This window comes from Mustela lutreola, chromosome 13, assembly GCF_030435805.1.
Source record: "Mustela lutreola isolate mMusLut2 chromosome 13, mMusLut2.pri, whole genome shotgun sequence".
NCBI classification, from domain to species: Eukaryota; Metazoa; Chordata; class Mammalia; order Carnivora; family Mustelidae; genus Mustela; species Mustela lutreola.
Genome location: NC_081302.1, coordinates 48,036,337 through 48,059,580, shown reverse-complemented (window position 1 = coordinate 48,059,580; position 23,244 = coordinate 48,036,337).

Sequence of the window (23,244 nt, the reverse complement as noted above, 5' to 3'; positions counted from 1 at the left end):
TGTTTGAGGCCAGTAATTTTACAATCCCATTCTAAACTCATCCTTAATAAGCATTTACAGTTGAACGGACCTAGGTTATACTCTTTATTATTTCTAGGCTTCATTATGATCTTATGCACCATAATGATGACATAACACGTAAGACTTTGTGATGTTTGGGATGTCTTCTTCTTCTTTTTTTTTTTTTTTTTAAATTATGTGCATGAGTTACTTTTGCTGTATAGATGACAGTGTCACCATTAACCTGATTTACATATCATTTTAGAATTACTTAGAACAATAGAAACTTTATTAGAAACGTTAAAGAGTATTTTATGGAGTCCTAGAGATCCAACTTTTTCACTCATGATGAAATGCTTCAGGTCTTATAGGAAAACACTGAGGTTGTGGGGGTTTGTTTTTTACACACTGCTTTAAGGAAAATCAAATAACCCATGTTACAAATAAAGACAAAGATGGGGGGAAAAAAACTAGAAAAAAACATATAATCGCACAAAGACTGCCATGACTCTAAGATGAAATATTTTATATTTTAGCTATTGGCATTTTTTTTCTTTTGAGCAAATCATTGAAGTGACATGTTAATAAAAATGTAATTAACTATACAAGAAACTGGTTTTTACTGTTTACTCTTTTTTTTTTTTAAAGATTTTATTTATTTATTTGACAGACAGAAATCACAAGTAGGCAGAGAGACTGGCACAGAGAGAGGGGGAGGCAGGCTCCCTGCGGAGCAGAAAGCCGGATGCCGGGCTCTATCCCAGAACTCTGGGATCATGACCTGAGCTAAAGGCAGAGGCTTCAACCCACTGAGCCACCCAGGCACCCCAAATGTGTACTATTGAATAATTTCTTTTTTTTACATGCTATGTTATTTCCTTGTTTCAAACAAGGGAGAGTAATTCATCTTTCCTTTAAAAAAAAAGGGAGGGTATACAAAAGGTTTGAAATGCTGTATGTATAGAATTGAAGAGATTGCTGTCTTCCCCTATCCGCCCCCAAGTTTGAGGGGACCAACCCTCTTCTAAACTGATGCTTGCAAAATTCTTCCATTCGGGCCACTCGAAGCCAATTCATGGCTGCATTTCTGGAGAGCATATAAAACTAACATTGTTAGGTAGTTTCACCGACTGAGGCGCACTCATGCAAAGCAAGATGGATAGGATGTCGGTTTTCTCTCTCATGGGATCTCCATTTAGTGACCCAGATGAGGACTGAGAGAACTTGTCACACGAGCATGACAGGGCCAGATATGGCTTTAAATGGAGCTCCAAATCTCATATAGATTTGAAGTTGCTGCTAGAGCACAAAATTTGTCATAAAAGACTTGTCAGTACTGAGTTCATTAAGGTAAAGGATGATAGTACTTTATCTGGACACAATTGAGCTCTCCTTTGATGGCTGGAGAGTTCGTGTTTTGTTTTGTTTCTCCCCTTAATGACCTTTTAAAATGATTTCATTAAGATTTTCCTTGTGCTTTAATCTTAACTCAAAAGTTTCTTATAGCATTCCACTCCCCCCCCCCCCCATTTTACTCCTTTTTTTTTCTCCTTTGTTAAATTTGGAGGTGTGTTTGTGGTGTCAATTCACAGGCACTGGGGACCTGACTGAGTCTGGAGGTGAGGTGTTAAACCGCTCAGAGCAGAACTTTAACGCTTAAGGTGAAAGACAAGGCTCTTAATCACTTGCACTGTGACTGCCACACTCAAAATTTCATGGCTGCCACGGAATTTTCTTTGAGTCAACATCCAGAGATCAATAAAGGTACTCAGAAACACAAGGCTGTCCTGGGTTTAACTGAAATCCTGAAGTTACAAAGTCACGAAGGATTTCATTCCTAATTGCAAATAGGTGTCTAAGAAGGTAAGTCTGCTATTTTAAAATACACTATTTTGATAGCAATTTGTAACTATTAGTTTCAGCATAATTCATATTTATTGTATCTTTTTGAAAGACTATTTCTGGTTTGTTAGCATTTTTAGTTTGGGGGCTTTTACGTATTGTTTTTCTTTTCTAAATATAAGAAACAAACCCATGTGGTTGTCACGGGCATCTCACTCCTATTATCTTCATTTTACAGGTGGGAAAAACAAAGGGAAAGATGAGTGGGAAAATAAAGTTATTTTGTTCCTGTTTTAGAAAGTAAGAAAATGATGACTAATTTACTTTGCAGTCCTGATTTCTAGCTTATAGTTAGCCAAAACTATGATCAAAAGTTAAATGGTACATCGCAAATGTAGTTATGCTCCTTCCTATACCCTTTAGGACTGAAGGTCCAGCCCCTGTACATGCTGCCAGATGTCAGTCCTCAGCTGATGACTTTTGCTAGGAATTGTCCCATCCCCATGTAGCCAGTATCCAATGAATGGTCTCTGTAGGGGTGGGACTTGTGGCCCCAGCTCAGGATGTCTCTAAAGTGTCACCTCAGCCTTAGAACTACCATGAGACCCCCTGAGGTTTCTGTTGAGATTACATTGAACACAACTTCTCTTTCTGCCCTGACCATCTTGATTCCTTCCCTTCTTCCCCAGGTCCCACGAACACTCTTTAATAATCTTCCTGCATCTATATTTTTCTCAGATTCTGCTTCCCAGGAAATCTGACCGGTGACATGATATTTTGAGTTTATGGGGTGGGAGAAACATATTCATATTTAACCTTTCAATTTTTCCTCTCAACATTTCTGATATACATTAAAATACTTTTATTACATTGTATTCAGATAGCTTTTGACATAAAGCAATACATAGTTTTTTCTCTCACAGTTTCTATGAGTTAGGAGCACAGTGTAGCTAGGTCCTCTGCTCAGGCTTTCAGCAAGTCTGCATTCGAGATGACAGGCAGACTGTGTTCTCATCTGGAGGTACAAGGGAGGAATCTCTCTAAGCTCCCTCATGTTGTTGGCAGAATTTATTTATTTGCAGAGGTAGACTTTATTACATATTATTTCCTCAAAGCCAGCAACAGAATACACTGACATATGCACACACACACACACACACAAAGTGAGAAACACTATATCCAGTACTTTGCTTTCAGACTCAGCTTTAGACCCTCTATAAAAAGAGCTCACCTGATTAGGACAGGCCCACCCAGAATAATCTCCTATTTGATTAATTTAAACTGATTAGAGTCTTTAAATACATCATCAAAATTCCTTCATATTTGCCATGTCCTATTGGTTAGATGCAAATTATAGGTTCTGCCACACAGAGATTGTAAACAGATGTCGGTCATCTTTGAATTTTACCTACCGCATGAAATAGAGTTATATTCATTACAAAGCAAGAAGCAGTGATTTTTTGATGTTACCTATGTCCAGGTAGGTAAGTATAATTTAATAGAAGGGATGCACATTTCAGTTAGGAAGAATCTTAAGATCCCGGATTTTGTTGACCTGACACTGGAACTCAACTAATTGTTAGTCCAGGTTTTCTTTGCTTGTCTCTGACTTCTTGTTTCAATTCTTCTGTGCTTTTACTCCCAGAACAGCCAGTTCCCCAAGTATGCTTCCTAGAATAACACATTCCACCTACTTCACAGTCTCAGATTTCTGTATACTTTCTATTTTGTCTTACCCAAATGACTACCTGTTTTGCTTATTGCTAGTTCAGAGTCAATCATTGTTTCCTAAGGAGGACTGGCAAAGTTCCTTTCTTTTTCATTCTTCAAAATGGCAATGTAGGCAGACTTGTGGTTCCTTGCATGGAAGTGCATGCTTCTTGTGGTGCCTGGGAGTGGAGGAAATTTTGATGCACCATTGTACACGACTTATTTTGGCCAAAGGAATGATAATTGGATAGAATAAAGTGGAGGTTTTGGTTTGTTAATTTTTGTTTTTATTTTGTTTTGTTTGTTTGTTTGTTTGTTTGTTTTTGAGACAGACAGAGACTGAAAGCATGAGCAGAGGGAGGGGCAGGCAGAGAGAGAGGGAGAAGCAGAATTCCCACTGAGCAGGAAGCCAGATGTAGGGCTCAATCTCAGGATGCTGAGATCATGACCTGAGCTGAAGGCAGGCACTTAACTGACTGAGCCACCCAGGGGCCTCAAAGCAGAGGCTTTGGATTGGCTTCTTGAATTCCTGCCATTTACTGAGAGAAGAATTTTCCTCACTGGGCTAAGGTGGATGACAGAAGATCAGAGGAGGTTTGAACCCAACCCATACCACAGATCCAAATCTGGATGATTTGCACCTTGAAGAGAGCCACCCAACAGAACACAGATTAAGACTGGCTTAACCATATATGACCTCTAGTCAGGTGAGTGTGAGAATAAAGGTGTTCAGTTTAAGCTACTGATATTCCCAGTGGTTTGGTAAGCAGCATTATTACAGCAATAACTGAGTAAAACTTTATCAGGTATATATGAATTTGTATATATCTACCTGAAATTTATGTAATATATAGCATAGATTATAATATAGGAAAAAAAAGATATTTAACAATCATTCACTATACTAATCCTAGCACTAGGAGGTAATGTTTTCATCTCTAATACATCTGGCTTAATGAATAGAGTATCGTGTCCCTCAGTAAATTCTATTAGCCTATCGAATCTTAATTCAAGTCCTATCTTCTCTATAACTCTTCCATTATTTTTTTCCTAGGAAGTTCTTTGGACCCCTGTAAGATTTATGAATTTACTAAGTGTTTTAGCTTTAAATCTATTGTGTTTGTTCAGTTGGGCTGAGATTGAGGCTAACCATGGTATTAGAGGTAACACTGTCATTTCCTATGTTTGTTCTCTAGTAGGGCACTCTTGGAATGAATACTATTTATTCAGTAGTTCATCAAATATTTATTGAGAGCCTACTATGGACAAGGCACCATGCCAAATTCAGTGTTATCATTTACTCTTCTCTGAGGATAGAACTTCTCTACTCAAAACCATATTGTTAATGACCACACAGCCATCTATACTGTAAAACAGAGATTGTTAATGGCTATTAGACACTTTCAAATATTGTGTATACTTAGAATATATATAAAATGCAGATATAAAATTTTTAAAATATTAAAATTAAAAGATTTTAAAAGGTTGCTACTGACATATTCATTAATAAAGATGTATTGATATGGCAATAAAATAATTGAGTAATCATGAAAATATAACAAAGATAACATGCATTATGTACTTTCTCTACCCCAACTGCTTTTCAAAGCATTACATGTATTTGGCCATTTTATCCTTACAATACCATATGTCATTGTCACTATCCCAATGGAGACCAAAAAAATTGCTTAAAGACATAAAATTAATAAGTTGTGGAGTCAGTAAAACCATATTCTAGAACAAGAAACAAAGACACATAAAATACATACACAGAATGTATATATTACAAAGGTGCCAACATAACATGGTGGTGAAGAATTCAGATTTTAAAATCAGGTGACTTAGTTTCAAATTTCAGTTTTTATGTATTTGCTATGTGACACAAGTTAAATCAATTTAACTGTTGCCTCATTTGTAGAATGAGAATAGCAGTACTTAACTAATTTTTATGTACAAATTATGTACAAATTAGATAAGACATAAAACTTTTAGAACAGTGCCTGCCTCCCCCAAAACACGCTGTATAAATTGCAGTAATTACTATTTCTTCATCATCTTCCCCAAATTGATTGAATAAATCAATAGTCTTTGTAGATACCACATGGACAAAATAAATAAATATAGCCATGTGAGAAATGAACCACTTATGAAGCAATGCTTGCCAACCACTGCTTTTGTGACTTTCAGTGTGGGACCTGGCTTTGAAACCAGGATTGTACCTTCTGGCCATAGAATCTTATATCTACGACATGTTTCTCCTCATAGTCACAATACCCTCTTGCTCTACTTCAGTTTCAATTAATCTCATTGATGAAGACTGTACAGAAATAATGAATAGTGCCAGACTGTTGTAATCTTCAACAGGTGTATGTGGTGTATTTTTATTAACCCATTTTGTGGGTAAAAAGCTAAGAAAAAATGAAGAAATGACTTACCCAAGGGTAGAAGAAATGGATCTAGAGAATCTGTTGTGTTCATTTTCTAACTCCAGTTCCTCAAAATGAAAAAAATTTTAATTTATTTATTTGACAGACAGAGATCACAAGTAGGCAGAGAAGCAGGCAGAGAGAGAGGAGGAAGCAGGCTCCCTGCTGAGCAGAGACCCTGATGCGGGGCTTGATCCCAGGACCCTGGGATCATGACCTGAGCTGAAGGCAGAGGCTTTAACTCACTGAGCCACCCAGGTGCCCCCTCAAAATGAATTTTAAAAATTAATTCATTTTTTTAAAGTGATTTTAAAATAAAGAAAGCAGAAAGTACACAGCTCCCAAATACTCCATCTTTCCATCCCCTCTCCCTGGCAGTTTCCCCTATTATTAACATCTTGCATTAGTGTGGTACATTTGTAACAATTGACGAACCAATATTGGTACATTATTATTAACTAAAATCCATAGTAGGCAATAAGTTTGCCTTTTGTATTGTACATTTTATGAATTTTAACAACTGTGCAATGGTATGTATTGAGCATAACTATCATAAAGAATATTTTCATCATCCTACAAATCCCCAGAGCTTTATCTATTTATCCCTCCTTCATTCTTTTCTAACCCCAGGCAAGACCTGATCTTTTTACTGTCTCTGAAGTTTTTCCTTTTCCAGAAGCCATATAGTTGGAATCATATAGCATATAGCTTTTCATATTTACTTCTTTCACTTAGCAATATAAATTTGAAGTTACTCTATGTCTTTCTTTTTTTAAGTTTTTATTTAAATTCATTAGTTAAATAATGTGAATATTAGTTTCAGTAGTAGAATTTAGTGATTCATCATGTACATATGATAACCAGTGCTTATCACAAGTGCCCTCCTCTCCTTAACACCCATCATCCATTTAATCCATCTCCCACCTACCTCTCCTCCAGCAACCCTCAGTTTGTTCTCTATAGTTAACAGTCTATGTCATGGTTTGCCTGTCTCTCTTTTTTTTTCCCTCCATGTTCATCTGTTTTGTTCTTTAAATTCCACATATGAGTGAAATTATATTGTATTTGTCTTTTTCTGGCTAAATTATTTCGCTTAGCATTATACTCTCTAGCTCCATCCATGTCATTGCAAATGGCAAGACTTCATTCTTTTTTATGGCTGTGTAATATTCTATCATCTCTCTATCTTTCTATATCTATACCTATATCTATCTATCTATCTATCTATCTATCCCTTTATCAGTCAATGGGCACTTGGGCTGCTTTCATATCTTGGCTATTCTAAATAATGCTTCTATAAACAGAGAGATACATATATTTCTTTGAATTAGTGTTTTTGTATTCTTTGGGCAAATACCCAGTCATGCAATTGTTGGAATGTAGGTAGTTTATTTTTAAATTTTGAAGGAACCTCCATTCTGTTTTCCACAGTGGCTGTACCCATTTGCATTCCCACCAACAGTCCATTAGTGTTCCCTTTCCTCCATATCCAAGCTAACACCTGTTGTTTCTTGTTACTGATTTTAGCCTCTATGTCTTTCTATGGCTTGATATCTTATTTCTTTTTATCACTAACTAATATCATTGTATGGTTATGCCACAAATTACTTACCCATTCACCTACTGAAAGACATCAGGTTGTTTCCAATTTGGGCAATTACGGATATTGCTGTTACAACATTTGTGTGCAGGTTTTTGAGTGATCATAGGGTTTCAGCTCAATTGAGTAAATACTTAGAAATGTGACTGCTGGACTTTATGGTAAGAGTATGCTTTGCCTTGTAAATAAGTGACGAACTGCCTTCTAATGGGGCCTTACAATTTTGCACACCCACCAACAATGAATGAGAGTTTCACAACCTTACCAGCATTTGGTGTTGTTAGCCTTCTGGATTTTAGCCTTTCTAATAGGTGTATAGTTGTTCCTCATTGCTTTAATTTACAATCCCAATGATACTTGATGTTAAGTACTCTGTTTCATATGCTTATTTGTCATCTGTATAACTTCTTTGGCAAACTTTATATTCAGAGCTTTTGTCCATTTTTAGCTGGGTTATTATGTTTCCTTATTTTGAGTTTTGAGGGTTCTTTTTATATTCTGAATAACAGTCTTTTATCAGATGTGTCTTTAACAAAAATTTTCTCTCAGTTTGTCATCTATCTTTTCATTCTCTTAACAATGTCTTGTGCAGAGCAGGAATTTTTAATTGTGATGAAGTCCAACTTATCATTGTTTTCTTTCATGGATCCTTCTTTTGATATTGTACTTAAAAAGTCAACACCTAATCCAAGGTTTTTAGGTTTTCTCCTGCACTATCTTCCAGATTCATAGTTTTGCATTTCTCACATAGGTCTGTGAAACAACTAAGTTGGTATTTGCAAAAAAATCTAACATCTAATTCATTTTTTTGCCTGCAGATGTTCAGCTATTCTAGCACCTTTTGTTGAAAGACTATTCTTTCTCCATCAAACTTCCTTTGATCCTTTCAAACTGAATTTTTAATCATAAATATGAACCCCAGTTTAAGCTAAACCATATCAAAAATACCCTTTAAATTTAGTGAATGTCCATCTAGTTGTTATGCATGATTCATAACAGATATCATTTGATTTCTATAGATTTTTTAAATCTGGGGAAAGTATAGATGCTTCAATATAAAATATTGTGGCAATTAGCAACATAGGAAAAAGTAAATATACACCTTTATCCCAGAAACCAGAATAAATCCTGGAAATATTAATTAGGTGTGATTTTTTTAATAATCAGGATGAAGCTCAACAAAGTTACTTTAATTAAGAAAAATATATTATACTTTTAAATAATTATTGCCCCATATTTATGGTGTATTTGTTCAATATTTATTAAGATACTAAGGTGTGTAAGTTGCTCTGCTAAAAAGAATAGTGGGAGGTGATAAAATTTTTTTTTAAATTTTTTTTTATAAACATATATTTAGAAATAGAGTCTGTTTTTCCATAAAGTTTTACAAGCTAGTGAGGGAAACAAACACTGATTTAAAATCATACAAATATATCTTTTGAGGTACATAAAGTTTAAAAAGTATCAGCAGGGAATGCAGAAATGCAGCTGTCTTCATATTTCTATGATCAAAGTTATTTTCTATCAAATCTCCATTCTTTCCTGTGAAGAAAAATGAACTACTTATATCTAGATAAATCTAATTATTTACTTTTTTCCTTGAATTAATTTCAAGGCTTTTAGTCCCAATTTCTCCTTTCCTTGAGGAGATTTTTAGATAGGGGCACAGGAAGGCGGTACTCAGCCTATGGGAATCAATCATTACCTATAATCTTATATTGTCCCATCAGTTTTGGCACCCCCTGAGCTCTAGCCATGTCCCCACTTGATCCCTAGCTTGATGTGCTCTTTGCTCTCTCTGCTGACATCCTTGAAGTCTGTCAGCTAACTTATGAGCTCCAGAGAACAATGGGACAATTGAAGGAAGCTTGCAAAAAAGAATATATAAATAATATATTATATATATATATATATATATATATATATATATATATAATATAAGTAAGCATATATCTCCATATATATCTCCAACTTGCTTACTCCTCATTATATTGCTGTTAAGAGCCCAGGAAGTTAAAGAGAGAGAGGGTAGACATATGTAACAGAGGAACCTGTTCTTCATTGAGGAGTCAAGAAGTGCTTCCTTGGGAAATTTGTGCTTAAAATAGCATCTGAAGAATACATAAGTGTTATCTAGTCCAAAACGAGAGAAAAGGGAAATATGCAAAATTTCTAAGAGAGAAGAAAGCATGACACATGCAAAGGAAAGGAGAAAAGTCCTTGGATTCAGAACTGAAAATGTGCTGTGAGTGGCTGGGGTTATATGTAAGCAAGCTGAGACAAGATAATTCTCCATACTTCCCTTAGAGAGCTTCTAAAGGACATAGATCAAATTTGTCTTTTTACCTCCTTACCTCTTCATCAATAACTAATCTGTTCTATATGATTAATCAGTGCTCGGTTCCAACTCTCACATGTTGACAAATATATTTTGGAAGTGCTCTCTTGTGGAGGGTTAATACAGGTCTTTTTCAAAGCACAACATTTAATCTTCAAATTATAGATGGTCTTTCTGAAAGCATTATTCAGAAGCATCAGCTTATGAGCTTCTTGATTGTACATCCTGTAAACCAGAAAAGGCAATACTTGAGCATCACTCAATGATGCTTTTCTACATTATTGGTGTGAAGTTGACCAAAAAAAGGACCCTTAGATATAACACAAGCAAGTTATCATACAAGTAAGTTATCAACCTGAAAGCACAGTAGCTGGGCTGGTAAATAAAATAGTGTCTTTGACTATGCTTGCATAATAGCAACCAACATATAAATTCATCAATGATAGTTCATGCTTTTCCTAACACTAGTGAAATATTTTGACACTGAGAACTAAATTTACCTTAAAAAACATGTTAACTATTCTTCTGTTCAAGTCAACTGCTTAAAAAAAAAAAAAATTCCTTTTTAAGCTTCCTACTGAATAGTTCTTAGGAAACTGCTGATTTGCTATGCTGTATTAGTAATCATGACCAGAAAGAGTTGAGAAAACTTACAGAAAATACAAGTTTTATTCCAAGGAGGAATCTTTAAAACACTAAAAGACAGTAGCTTTAGAAAGAAGTATAAAAATAAATAATCCTTTCTAACTCTTAATTACCTTAATTTGAATTTAACACTTTCCTTGGTGTTCTCATTCCTGCTAAAGTCTCTCAGAAGCTGAAATATAATTAATGGTCTTATTCATGCATTTCGTATGTTTTCATTGTGCAAATAAAACCCTAAAGTTCCTAATTAGATGAATACGGTCTTTCCAAGTGGTGAATTTGGAATGCGTCTTCTGTTTGCGATGGCATTATAACTCCTAATAATAGTAGTAGCCGTAATCACCATATTACTCAACACCACCATGTAACTCTTTTTAGTAACATCAAATAGTCTAACTTTTCCAATTTTCTTTCTACATAAAAACATTTATATTTTTACTGCCAACCATATTAGACTATGTATTTGAAACATTGCTTTTCTAGGACCGATGCCTGCATGTCATTATCATCTTGTGTCCTTGTCCCTAATAAATGTTTCCCTGTGGGGACCACATGGCACTCAAAGCTGCCTGCAGTCTTTCCAGGAGGCAAATAATTAGCCACAGAAATAATTCATTTCCAGAGGGAATTCAAATTAACCACGTTCTCATTTCTCTCTCTCTGAATTTCATATAAGCTAAGTCAAACAGCTTCAGTTTGGACGTAATGCTGAGTTTCTCTTACTGGTGCATAGGAGAGCTTTAGGCAAAAAGGATGGTCTTAATCTGGGATCAGATATCTCCATGAGTTTGTCTTAAAAACTATGTTAAAGAACAAACTGATGGTTACCAAAAGACAGGTATGGGGGGGCAGGGATAAAATAGGTGATGGGGATTGAGGAATGCACTTGTGGTGAGCACTGAGTGTAATCTTCTATGGAAGTGTTGAATTACTATATTATACACCTGAAACTAATATCACACTGTATGTTACTAGCTGGAATTTAAATAAAAACCTTTAAAAATTAAGTAATCTACTTACTTTGGACTTTTAAAAACAAAGAGCCCTTTAGATTAATTTATGGACCAATTAAGTATATAATTATACTTACACATAGTCAATCAAATATATAAATATGAATTAGAGGTATAAATAAACTCTCATGTGAGTTGATGTTTGCTTCTCTTATCCTGGACTAATTTGATACTGAAATCTGTTTCTTTTGCCCACTTCATAAAGTTCTGTATTTTTCATGTCAATTCCACTGGCTAAATTGAGCTTATATTTTGGACAGCCACTGCTTATGGTAGGATATATTTTAGCCTTCACAGAGGCTCTCTCTGAAGGTGAGAGATTGATACGATTATTATGAGATTTGCAGTACTTGGTGCAGTCTTCAACAACCCATTAGTTTCCTTTTTTTTTTTTTTTTTAAATCCTCTTTCTTCTCTTTAAGTTTTTCCTCCTTTTCTAATTCATAGACTAAATCTTCCTGTCTTTGCCATTTGAACACCACACACTCCTTACCACCTTGAGTTCTATCCCTGTCTTTGAGTACTTATATACCTCTCAGGTGCTTTGGATCTTTTATCATGAATCTTTTTTTTTCCTTGCATCACTATCTTCTTTGCTGATGCCTTGTGTCTTTCTGAAACTTTCTCTCTCTCTCCCTCTGTGTTGTAAGAGAAATTATTTATCTAGCCCACAAGAAAATCCATTTTTTGGATAGGAAACCGCTAACTTCTGTGTAGTTCCACAAAGAAGACAGTTCTCATCAAGAAACTAAGAAAATCCTTTATTTATATGTTCTCTGTTTCTTTAAATCAAAGTAGCCATATATCAAAGGCTGATGGCTGGCAGAGAACAGGAGAAACACTCTCAGCACTTTTATCTTTAACTCGTTACTATCCATTAAATATAAGTTATATAATTATGATGTAAGCTTATAACATAATGGATAATCACAGCTACATGAGAATAATGTCAATTAAACTGAACTTGATACAAGTAAGGTAGTGGACCTCAAATTCAAAGTTTTCTGTTTTATTTTCATTATCATTCTTTTGGTTTTATTTCAGTGAGTTTTATTTTTTTTCTCTATCTTAGACAAACCTGCAGGCAAAATAATGCTGGGATCCTCAATAACCACCACAGGAAGTTTAACTAATTAAAAGAAAATTTCAGGGAGAGAAGTGCAATTACCACTGAAGGAATGAATTTTTGTCAGTAAACAAGTCTCTATGATCAAAATGTCTCATTTCCTGCCTTCCTTCTCTCTTCCTACCCTCCTCCCCCCCCCCTCTCTCTCAATCTCTCGTAAGTGTGGGAGTCATTAATGCTCTTCACAATACCTCCAGTGTTTATTCCTGTAGGCACATGCAGGTTAGAATGGCTTGTCTCCATGTCCTTTGAAGTTTGCTGTGTCTCTGGGACCTGCGCTGGCCATGTGTAACTTCTGGATATACCTTGAACAGACAATGATAATTTGCCACATAATCTTTTTCTCTGGCAACAAGGAACTCAAAATAGTAGCTTTTCTATGAGCTTTGATTGTGGAGTGAAGATGATGACTTTGAGCAAAGGTTCCAATTGAACTTTAATGGGTAAAAAGCAAGATAAACTCTAAAAGAAGGAAATTAAAAGAACTCATAATGCAAACACCAGAGATAATCATTATCAGTAATAGATTGTGTAACTTTTGTATTCACAATCTATATTAATATTTATATATTTATATATTCACAATCTATATTCACAATCTATGTGTGTATAAATATATATTATATATATTATATGTGGCATATATAATATATATATCACACCTATATACCATATATATATAACCTATACAAAGAATAATAACAGAATATCATGATGACCCTCTCTTATATGTATAAAAAACATCCTTTCAAGGAAGTAAATATTATATATATAATTTAATATTATATATAATATATAAATATTATATATAATTTAATATTATATATAATATATAAATATTATTATATAACATTAATAAAGGGAGATCTTGCATCATGTGAATATATTCTTATATATTTTAATTATTATGTATTGTTGGTTTTTGTTTAAATCTATTTAGTTATTTTCAAATGTCTGTGATAATAAACATCTTTTGATAAGTATCCTAGCTTCAAAATATTTGCACAAAACATAATTATTTTCTCTAAGTATAAATTTCTAACTGCAGAGTTTCTGAGTCAACGTATATACAAAATGGTGTTTTCTTATATGTAAACACATTTTTCAAAATCTAAAAACTTGCTCTGTACTAACTATATGAAGTTTTAAGACTTCCTACAATCTTACTAAAAACAGAAACCTTTCATAAACCTGTTACTAATTTTACAAAAATAGTTTTAGAGCCTTGAATTTATTTTTATTTATTTAAATACCAGTTTAGTATATGCAATTTTACATTTTTATTTTTCATTTGTCTACTAGGTGTGATACAACTATGACATCATTTTCCAGGGGTAAGCCTGTAAAAATAAAACTTTCTTCTTCTGAAAAAGAAAATATTGAACTATTCTAGAAGTGAAGATGGTTATACAATCTGTATGCTGATACAATATATACAGTCAACTTCTCCCTTTAGGCTATAAAATTAAGGTATAATATAAGTTGTGTTTTTACTAAGATATCTTGTAAGAGATAGTCTAAAGACAAAATTGTTTTGCATTTTTATGATTGCTGGTAAAGTACTATCACATTTTTACTTGATCAAAACTAGCACTGAATTTATCAGAGCAAACTGAATTTGCTTGAACTCTTCACAATAAATTTGATTTGTTTTAATTTTTTATAATTGAGTTTTAGTAATGTTGAACTATTTTCTCCCTAGAGAATAGAACCACGACTACAAAACTCCAACAGTGTCATTTAATAATCTGCAAAGCAGCTCATTTTCACTATAACAGTAGGTATAGAATCAAATCAGTTATCAGAATGATGAATTTCTAACAATGATTGTTAGAGTTCTAGGTGATAATTGTCTGACTCCTTTTCTACCTGGGGATATAATCAGAAATAGAAAATGTGAGTTTGAGAAAAATAAAAAGAAAATTGAAGTAAATTTAGGTAATTGAAAATCTATTTGCAAATATGTTTTGAGCAAGATACATGAAACAAAGGCACAGGTCCTCAAAAATTTGGTGTGAACTATGAGTAGAAGAAAAAGAGTAGGAGACTCTCCTCTAATATGAAATACAGCCAGATCTCAGATCAGTATCTTGTTCAGAAGATCACAGTCCAGAAATTATAAAAATTAATTTCAAGATTAATTATTTAGTTGAATTAATCAAATTCCATAAAGGGGATTTTCTTTATACAGAACAGTTATGCTAACACAGCTGCCATACCTTACACCACTATCCTAGCCCTAGTCCAGCCCATTTCTTGGGCATTTTTCACCTCCTTTTCTGTTGATTCTGTGCTACAACACAAAAAATAACATCTCTTACGAAAGGATCTGCCTTGAAAATAAGTCAGGTGAAGAAATTGTTGGGTCAAGCCAGAATTCTCTCTTGCAAATGGACCACAGAGGCCACGTAATGACTGTTCCAGATCAGGATATATGTCTCCAGTTGGGCAAGTGAGGTTACTACCTAATACCCGAGGAAGTTTCCCAATATTGTCACGCAGAAAAGTGAGATAAGTATTTTGCATTCTATTTCAGAGACTAAAATACAGTCTATACCAAAAGCAATGAATCAGATTGAGCATATGATAGCTAATAACTTCCTTAGAGTAATAACAAACTCTTAAGCAATCCAGAAACAACCATTTTAGGACAGTAAGTTTCATCATTTGTTTTCATTGCCTTATTAACATTTAGATTTTGAAGCATCTATGAGAGAAAGATATGTGAGAATTAAAATAATTAACTAAGAAAAATAACTAATGACTGGGGAAAATGTCATCATGGGTGTATTAGTCAGAATGGAATAAACTATGTTGAAATAAAAGAAACTTGCAGCTCTTCATAAAGTAATGTAAGTTTCTCTCTCACTCATGCAGAATATATCACAGTCCAGGCATCTGGTCTTTATGTGCTAACTCAGAGAGCCAGGATGCTTCAGTTGTGGCTGCATTTACTCCACAAAGCCCAGAGCAGGGAAATCTTGAGGGCATTTCCTTTTCTTCATCATGGACATTAGATACATTTTTTTTTTCTGCTCACATTTCATTGGCCAAAGATGATCACTTGATCTCATCTAAACTCAAGAAGGTGAAATAATTTTCTATGTGTAAAAAATGGATAAATATGAAATAATTTGTAATAAATATCCAGCACAACACTTATCAAAATACGAATATCTTAATTATAATGAATGTTTACACATTTATGAAAACTTCAAGTTTATTTAAAATATCTATAAAATACATATATAAAACAATATTGGAATTGTATACTAAAATATCAACAATGATTTCTGGGTGGAGTGAATGCTTTGTACTTCCTTTTTTTTTTGAGCTATTATGGCACAGGATTTTATATTTTTTCAATCACAAACATGTATAACTTATATACACAAAAGGTTAGAATGTGTATACAGTTATTTTATATAAATGTGTGTATATGTATATATAAAGTGAAATCATCTTTTTCTTTTATTTTTTTTTAAATATTTTATTTATTTATTTGTCAGAGAGAGAGAGAGAGAGCACAGGCAGAGTGGCAGGCAGAGTCAGAGGGAGAGGCAGGCTCCCTGCGGGGCAAGGAGCCCGATGTGGGACTCGATCCCAGGACGCTGGGATCATGACCTGAGCTGAAGGTAGCTGCTTAACCAACTGAGCCACCCAGGCGTCCCATCTTTTTATTTTCTTATGTTTAATTTATTAAATATGAATCTGAACAAATGCTTCTGAATATACTTCTTGGATTTATTCTGGAAAAGTGCCTTTCAAATACATAGTAGTCTGCAAAAAATTGTAATTTTTGTAGTCACAGTCCTACTTAATTCATTGATTTGTTTGGTTAATATTCATGAATATCTTCTTTGTGCCAGGCACTATTCCAATACTGAGTATTTAAAGTAGGGATAAAAATTAGAAGTCCCTAAAGAATTTACATGCTAGTAAGAGAACGACACAAAATAGATGAGAAAAATCAGTAAAATATATAGGATGCTAAAATGCTAATGAAGGAAGTAAAACAGGTAACAGAATAGAAGTGCAAAAGTGGTAGAGGGAGAGAATTCAATGTTAAGTAGTATGATGAAGGAAGAGCTCTTCATTAGGTTGATTTCTGAATAAAGAATTTAAGATTATGAGAAATTCAGGCTATGTGGATATCTGTGGAAAGAGCATTCCAGACACAAAGACCAACAAGAAAAAAATGACCTGAGGCAGAACATAGGTAAATGTTCCAGGAATAGGAATGAGGACAATAAGGACAGAGAGAGAGAGAAGCCAGAGGAAAGCCATAGAATTAGAGGTCAGAGAGGTCAGGCCTGTGGCAGTATATTCTCTGGGATCTTATAAGCCATGACAATGAGTCCAGCTTTTTGAATTGGGAAGTCATGGGAGAATTGTAAGCAGAAGAAGAGATCACATATATTCTGGGTTACTCTGCTGCTGTGTGCAAACATATGTTAAAGAGTGCCAAGGGCAGAAACAGCGAGATCAGTTGGGAGCAAGCATCCAGGTAAGAGATGATACTCTCTGTAACCAGAATGATAGCACTGGAAGTGGAGAGAAATGATCAGATTATTGATTCATTTTGAAGACAAAGTCATATTGCAGTTTGGTGACATATCACGAAAGGATTTTGGTGACATATCAGATTTGTTTACGTGAAAGAATAGAATTCCCCACTACATAAAAGGGGAACTACATAAAATAGAATAGAATTCCCCACTACATAAAAGGGGAAGACCCCCAAGACAGGTTTGAGGCATAAATTCAAGAGGTATCCTGTATATGTTAAGTTTAGAGTCCTTAACAAATAATCAAGTGAAGGTGTTCAAAAAGCAACTAAATATACTAGTCTGCAGTCTTAAGAAGAGAGAACTGCACTGAAACTATAATAATAGAGTGAATTAATGCTTGTAATACACTTATTATAAACTAGGAACTATTTTTTCTATTATATGTATGAATTACTTATTTTATACAAAATTCTCATGAAGTAAGTATTGTTATTATCCTCATTTTATAGTGAGGAAACTGAGACACAAAGAAGTTAAGAATTTGTTTCAAGGGCAAAGAGTTAGTAATACATAGTAAAAGTCTATGTGTCTATTAGCCTGCTTCCTGCCTCTCTTGGTAACTAATAATGTAGCTAGTATTTAAAACCATAAACCAGGGACGCCTGGGTGGCTCAGTTGGTTAAGCAGCTGCCTTCGGCTCAGGTCATGATCCCAGCGTCCTGGGATTGAGTACCATATTGGGCTCCTTGCTCCGCAGGGAGCCTGCTTCTCCCTCTGACTCTGCCTTCCACTCTGTCTGCTTATGCTCGCTCTCACTCGCTCTCTCTCTCTCTCTGACAAATAAATAAATAAAATCTTTAAAAAAAAATAAAACCATAAACCAAATGAAATCCCCAAGAGAGTCAGGAGAGAGCAGAAGAGATCCAAAGACTGAGCCCTAAAGCACTCCAGAATTAAGAGTTCTTAACTCTTGAGAAAAATATCAGCCCTGACAATGGAAAAAGAGCATATCATAATGAAGAAAACAAGAAGGTTGTGCTGCCTTGGAAGCAAAGACAGTGTTTCAAGGAGAAGGGTGTGATGAATTGTCCAAAAAATGCTGATAGGACAAATAAGAAAAGCCCCAAACTGATTTTAGATTTAGCAACATGAAGGATATTGAGAAAATTGAAAAGATCAGCTCTAGTGAAGGGACAAGAGTGAAACTCAGAGGGAGAGGAAGTGAAGACAAGGAATCCAGACAATGTTTTGAAGAGTTATTTTGTAAAGCAGAAAAATAAGGAGATAGGCAGGAGGGACAGTTAGATCAACAAAGGGATTTTTGTTTACTTGCTTGTTTGTTTGCTTTTAAGGTTAGAATAATAAACCATTGTCTGCACTTTCCTAAGGTAGAGTGTACAGACAGAGATACAAGGAGATGTTAGGAATTATATTGTTATTATTATTAGTTATCATTATCATTGTATTTTGTATATTATCTCCGTGAATGAGAAGGACTCATCTAAGAATAAGAGGTGAAGATATAGGAAGAGAAATGCACAGGAGACAGAATGGACTGGGAATATCTCCTGAGAGCAAGGCAGTATTTGGGGTCAATCTTTCTTGTAGTAGGAGCAAACAAATGAACACTACACAGAGCTGCCACTCAATATCTAATAGATGGGCCAAAACCCAAGTGTTTGACAGTGTTGGGGGGATGCCATGAGAGAGACAAGCTCTCCAATACATTGCAGTTGGTATAAAAAATGTTACAATCCTGATAGGGAGGAATTTGGAAGTAGTGGGAAAATCATATATGCATTTAGCTTTTGACCCAGCAAGCCCACTTCTGGGAAACATTGTCAAATTATGAAAAGGCTCATGTACATGGTTATTTATTATGGTATAATTTGTAATTATGAAAGTTTGGAAATAATCCCAATGGCTGTGAGTGCAGGACTAGTTGAACAATCCATGATTCATCCACATACCAAAACATTCTACAGGCTTAAAAATAGAGGAAGAACATTTTTCCACATCCAGGTTTTATGGTAATTAACTTACATTCCCTTCCAGTCTCTTTATGCTTTCCCTCTCTCCCTGACCCTTTCATTCTACCCCCACATTCATTCTTTTTCCTTCCAACTGCCAAAGAAAACTCGAAGCTATCAAAATGAAACAGGCAGGGTAGACTTTATTCAAGGCTATGATAATAATGGAGAGATGTTCACATCTACTTCAACAAGCCATCTCTATTTGTTCATTGACCTTACCAGGAGGAAAAGTCAATTTCCTCTTACCTTCATGATGGGAAGATACTTTTACAACCTGAAGCAGAAATTGAGAAATAATGCCTCTTTCTTCCTTGATGGTTACATTTCAAAGGGATGGCTGCCAGGTCCTTAGAAAGATAGTCCTGCAGAGTAAAGCTGGCAAAAGGCTCTCTAAAAGTTTTACATCTCAAAGGGGCAGCGGGAGAAATCACAATTAAAAGTTTTTTACCTAAAGAAGGAACGTCAAGAAAAAGTCTCTCTAGAGCGCCTGGGTGGTTCAGTGGATTAAGCCTCTGCCTTCGGCTCAGGTCATGGTCTCAGGGTCCTGGGATCAAGCCCCACGTTGGGCTCTCTGCTCAGTAGGGAGCCTGCTTCCCTCTCTCTCTCTGCCTGCTGTTCTGCCTACTTGTGATCCCTCTTTCTGTGTCAAATAAATAAATAAATAAATAAAATCTTAAAAAAAAAAAAAGAAAAAGAAAAAGACTCTCTGAAGTTTAGACAAGCTGAGGGGAGCATTAAGGCCCTCTTGGTCCCTCCGGTCTTCCCTTTGGCCCTCTCTCCTTTCCTTTCTTCCCCTTCCTTCCTTCCTTCCTTCCTTCCTTCCTTCCTCCTTTCTTTCTTTGAATATTTGATATCCAATTTGTAAAAACATTTATCTTGATGTACACATAGATAACTTTTGGCTGTCATACTTGGTGTTCACCGGCAATGTGAAGGTTGACAACTGGGAATCTATAGTAATGGAAGCTTTTTTTACAACTTCTATTAAAGGAGCAGTGTTGATTTAAGTAATAATAATAATAATAATAACAATAGAAGTAGCCTTCCATAAGAATAACAAAAAAGGATAACTAAATTCTACTTATTTTCATTTGAATTTTTTTGTGAAAAATGTTTATTGGATTCTGATAACTATATAATCTTGAGATACATCCTGGAGGTTCAACAATCATTTCACCTCTTCATTTTTTATAGATATCCCAAAAAGGAAAAAAAAAAAAAAGATGGATGGTTGAATTTGAAAATTTCTTTAATATTTCTTGAAAATATTGGTAATATACCAGCTATAAGTGACCAATATTGCCTTCTACTTCTTAGACTAAGTGTTCAAAATTAGTTGTGGGTATATTAGAATAAAATTCTCCTTCTAACACAGAGGAAGATGCATCATGTAACCTATCTCAATGTCAAACTTTTAAACACCAAAATGATTGTATCAGCTTAACTTTCAAGTTTTTAAATTTTCTTTTGTTTCCTAAAAATCATTTCTGTTCCTGCCATTAATGAAAATTATTAACAGATATATCAGAATAACATCTTTGCCATATTGTGGGTTTCTTTCATAAAAAAAGATAAATAATTAAAGCACAGAATTTCTTATTAAGTTGCTGAGAAATAAAATTGTTAAGTTATGATACTATAGTTTTCATCTGTCCAAACAATTTTTTAATTCTTTAAGCATTATTTATAAACAATAAGGAAAGTGATAGCTTTTGTGTTTCTTTTTCTTTTTTTGAATTGAAGAAAGAGTATGAGAGAGAAAAAGCACGTGTGTGTGCACGAGCAGGGCAGAGGAGCAGAAGGACAAGGAGAAGCAGACTCGTTGCTAAGTAGGAAGTCCAATGGAAAACTCCATCCCAGCACCCTGAGATCATGACCTGGGCTAAAGGCAGGTGCTTAACTGACTGAGCCACCCAGGCATCCACCTTTTGTGCTTCATATTGAGATAAATTTACCTGAATAAAAAGGGCACGCCCTTTCCTTTCTGCATAGGTGATTTGAAGAATGGATTCAGAAAACAATATGTACTGGGTGTGGGTCTCTGAATATTTGTTGCCTTTAAGATGTAATGAACCTATAGAAATCAAATTGCTGACCAGATATTAATTTATTTTACAGAACACAATTAATATGCAGTTAAAGAAAACATAAATAACAAAAAGAGATGAAAATAACCCTATATTTTAAAACTATGGTATGGGTTTGCTTTTTCTTACATACAAATAAAAACAAGATAATATTGATATATGAAAAGCTTGGGTGCATGCATGCACAAGTATCAAATGCTTTAAAAAGGAAAAACATTGGGGGTGTGTGTACAGAATATCTTTGTTTAGTATTTAGAAATTACATATATTTAATGGACACAGAAGGCACTGTTGGACACTGAAGCATCTATTGGCCAGTGTTGAGATTACTGAGCATCAAAAAGAATAATGAATGTAACATTGAAACACATTGACTAAAAATGAAACAAACAAACCCTGCTTTTCTGGATTAAAGTTGGCTAAGGAGAAGTTGTAACATAATGCAATGTGTGATCTTTGATGTAACTGAATTTAAATGGCTACAAAGTCTTTGCCTCTCCTTCCATCAAGAGTGAAGTCTATTTTTTTTTCCCCCTTGAACTTAGGTTGGCCTTGTGAATTGCTTTGAACAGACTGCAGCAGAAGTGAGCTTATATCTGTTGTCAAGCAAGGATTTTAGCTTGAATTTCAGTTTCTTCAGTTAAGAACCTTCTGTCTTTGCTTTTGGAACCCAATTGCCATATTATAAGAAAATGCAGGTGAGACTCTCAAATGATTAATGAGCACATAGAGTAAGATCCTATGAGGTGAGCCATTTTGGATATTCTAATCTCAGCTAAACTGCTAGCTGAATGCAGCCAATGAGGGAACTCACTTTGCGTCAAGTACAGCAAATGGACCAACCACCTGAGCTTTGCCTCAATCTTGAACCAATGGAATCATGTGAAATAATAAATCACTGTTGTTTTAAGCAACTAAAATGTTTTAATGTAGCAAGAGATAATGAAACATCTTACAATAGCCTATTCCAACAAAGCAAAAATGATCCTAAATAATTACACCAGGTTAATTTAAAAATTGACTATATACATAGAAATAATACTTAAAATTTAAAATTTGGGGTGCATGTTTTGGTATTATAGATATGTAGGAGAATATCCTTATCCTTAGGAGATATTTGCTTGAAGTTTTATTATTTAACTGTGTTACTGTATGAATTATGAACTTATTTCCAAATAGTTCAGCCAAGAAAGTGGAAAAATTATAGATAGATAGATAGATAGATAGATAGACAGACAGACAGACATAGAAAGAGAGGTAGAAAGCAAATGTGCCAAAATGTTACAAATTGAGGATTCTAGGTGAAGATTGTGAGGATATTCATTTTACTTTCTTTATTCTGATTTTCAATTTTTTCAAAATACAAAAGTAGAGAAACATTAGTGAACAAATGAATACATGAACATATGTTAGAATATATGTAATGTTAGAGAACTTCTCTCTTAGTGAATCTTTTTTTATACATCTCCTTTAGAATTATGTATACTATTCTCACCAGCATTCCCTATGTCCTTTGCTGGTTTATTTTTTCTTGTAAAAGTTATGATCATGTGAAAATCTAGATATTTTTATGTATTATTATGAAAACATTTATTTACCATTCATTTACATATTTCTGTGTCCCTTAATGCTGCTTGGTCATAAGGTCTAAGAGATCAGATCTTTCTAATACCATGTTGATTGGTTAACCTCCAGAATTTATTACCTGGTATGTAGGAACTGTTCAGTGAATACTTATTGAATTAATGTTTCTTGATGTTAGAGAGTCTATATAATGTAACAATACCATTCTATACTTAGAATAATAATTTATTCTAAAATATTCTAAAATTATAGAATAAATAATATTTATTCTTGAATGTCTATCATGTCTCAAAGATCATCTAAGGTATTTTACATACATAATTTCTAAT